Source organism: Babylonia areolata, chromosome 32 (genome assembly GCF_041734735.1).
Source record: "Babylonia areolata isolate BAREFJ2019XMU chromosome 32, ASM4173473v1, whole genome shotgun sequence".
Lineage (NCBI taxonomy): Eukaryota > Metazoa > Mollusca > Gastropoda > Neogastropoda > Buccinidae > Babylonia > Babylonia areolata.
In genome coordinates this window covers 4,586,010-4,588,509 of record NC_134907.1, presented here as the reverse complement: position 1 = coordinate 4,588,509, position 2,500 = coordinate 4,586,010, and positions in this window count along the sequence as shown.

The window sequence follows — 2,500 nt, the reverse complement described above, 5'->3', positions numbered from 1 at the left end:
ATGCCGAAAACGGGGCCTCGAACCCTGATCACTGGTCAACACTGGACCAGACGTCCAGCGCCTGACCTATAGCGCCACGGCAGTCTCACTGAAAATAAAGGCAAGCTCTTTTGCTGAAAGCGGTTGCCTCTATGTTATGGCAGCAAGATATTGTGCACAATAGATAGCTGACAGAAACAAACAGCAATAGCGTGAGAGCTATCAGTTTTACACTGCTCAGATTTAGTTCTTACAAAATCATCTGACAGGTTGTGTGTGTGTGTGTGTGTGTGTGTGTGTGTGTGTGTGTGTGTGTGTGTGTGTGTGTGTGTGTGTGCGTGTGTGTGTGTGTGTGTGTGTGTGTGCGTGCGTGCGTGTGTGTGTGTGTGTGTGTGTGTGTGTGTGTGTGTGTGTGTGTGTGCGCGCGCGCATGTAAATGAATCTCCGTGAGTGCGTATGTGTGTGTCTGCGTGTCTGTATGTCTCACTGAGTCTGTCTGTGTCTGTAGCTGTCATTGTCTCCAATTTCTTCTTCTTCTTCTTCCCGCCCACCCCTTTCTCTCTGTCTGTCCCTCTCTTTCTTTTTGTCTGTCTGTCTGTCTGTCTGTCTGTCTGTCTGTCTGTCTCCGTGTCCCTGTCATTGTCTCAGTTTGCTTTCGAGGAGTGGATGGGGCAAAAACATGCAAGACAGACAGGCCTGACAGACAAACAGACAGACAAACAGACAGACAAAGTCAAATAGATTTCCGAGACCCAGCATTCACAGAACCCCCACCCCCTTCCTCCCCCCCACAGCACCCCCTCCCACCTCCCCAACCGTCCTTACGTCAGGGAATGGCAGCGATATTGAAGCTGGCACTCCCGTGATAATTGCCAGGTCCTTCGTTCTATGGCCTCTCTGCACGCCTTCCCCACTCTTCCAGACAAGTTTGCAGATAAAAGCAGTCCTTAAGCACCGCCTCTATCCTTGCCCCATTATCTGTGGACAAACTGTCAGATGCCTTTGATAATGACGGGCTGGTCTGAACTCAGCAGTTTTCCGTCTTGTTTGGTCATCTTGATAACACAGTGTTCTGATTGGCTAAGGAGGTATATCACGTAATAAGTTGATGGGTTTGTGGCTTTTCTTAGGTGGAATGGATTGGTAGATTGTATAAGAAAAACAGCAGCTAGCATTAATCCATTCAATGTAATCTCAATGTACTGTAGTCTCACGAGACAAAACTTCTTAGCCAACCGAAATAAATATTTCTTGTATATTTACCTCTTTTTTGTTCAAAGTTACTTCTATATTTTTCTGTTTGGTTGCTTTTACACAAAGCCATCTTGTTGGGACATATATATCTGTTCAATGTAGTTAAATATTGGTTCCAGTTCTCTCTCTCCCTCCCCCCCCTCTCTCTCTCTAATACAGTCATACAGACACATCAAGTGCCTATTCCTCTCCACACATAAACACACAAAAACACGATATTGTAATTAACAATATCACAGGAAAGCAATTCCCCCCACTTTCCTCCACAATCTGCACAATGTCTTCAAATATCTCCACACCGCCAACATCGACCAATGAGAAACTTCCGAATACCCAAATGTTGATACGACTTACTGACAACTGCAGTCGTATTGTTGATTTCACAGGCATTTTTAGCGAACCAGTGTTTGTGCCATGCTCCGTGTTACCAACACGTTCCATATCACGAGGTTTATCAGGAGAGACTTCCACGGTGTGTGTGCTGACAAGATTGTCAGCAGTGCTCTCCGTGCACTGGACAAGGACTGAGATACGAAGTCTTGATAAGGAACCATGACATCATCGCTAATGGTGCTCAGGTAAACTGTTACCTCCCCTGGGGATGCCCGGATGGGGTGGTGGTGGTGGTGGTGGTGGTAGTTGCTCTCTCAGCATAAATAGTACCCTCCGCCCTAGTTTATGTGTGAGAAAATTCCCCTTTATGTTGCTCTATTTGTCTCTGACGTCATGCTTTATGTTATCTCTTCCTTCTTTAAATTCTCTTCCGTTCACATTTGTGTGTAGAAAGATATGAGGGTTTTTTCCCTTCTGGACTTGGTTAGTAGGCACTGTTATTATATCGCTATATTCGTGTTCTTGTTTTGTTTTGTTTTTCACCAAGGACATGTTAGGTACCCTTTATGAATTAAATGGTTTCATATGCCTGTTGTTATACATAACAATGTCGGTTGGTGTACATAATTTTGTGTATATTTTGTGTATGGTTATTTTTATGTCAGTTGTTTTAATCCTCTGGCGAAACCATAACTCCAGAGAAAAGTCCAAAGTTGATGTGCATAAATATTACTGTGCTTGAATATTTTCTGGCTGGCTGGCTGGCTGGCATTCTGTGTCTCAGCCACCTCTATCTGTCTGTATGTCTGTCTGTCTCACTCTCTCTCCCCGCCTTGCCTATCTGTCTGTCTGTCTGTCTGTCTCACTCTCTCTCCCCGCCTTGCCTATCTGTCTGTATGTCTGTCTGTCTCACTCTCTCTCCCCGCCTTGCCTA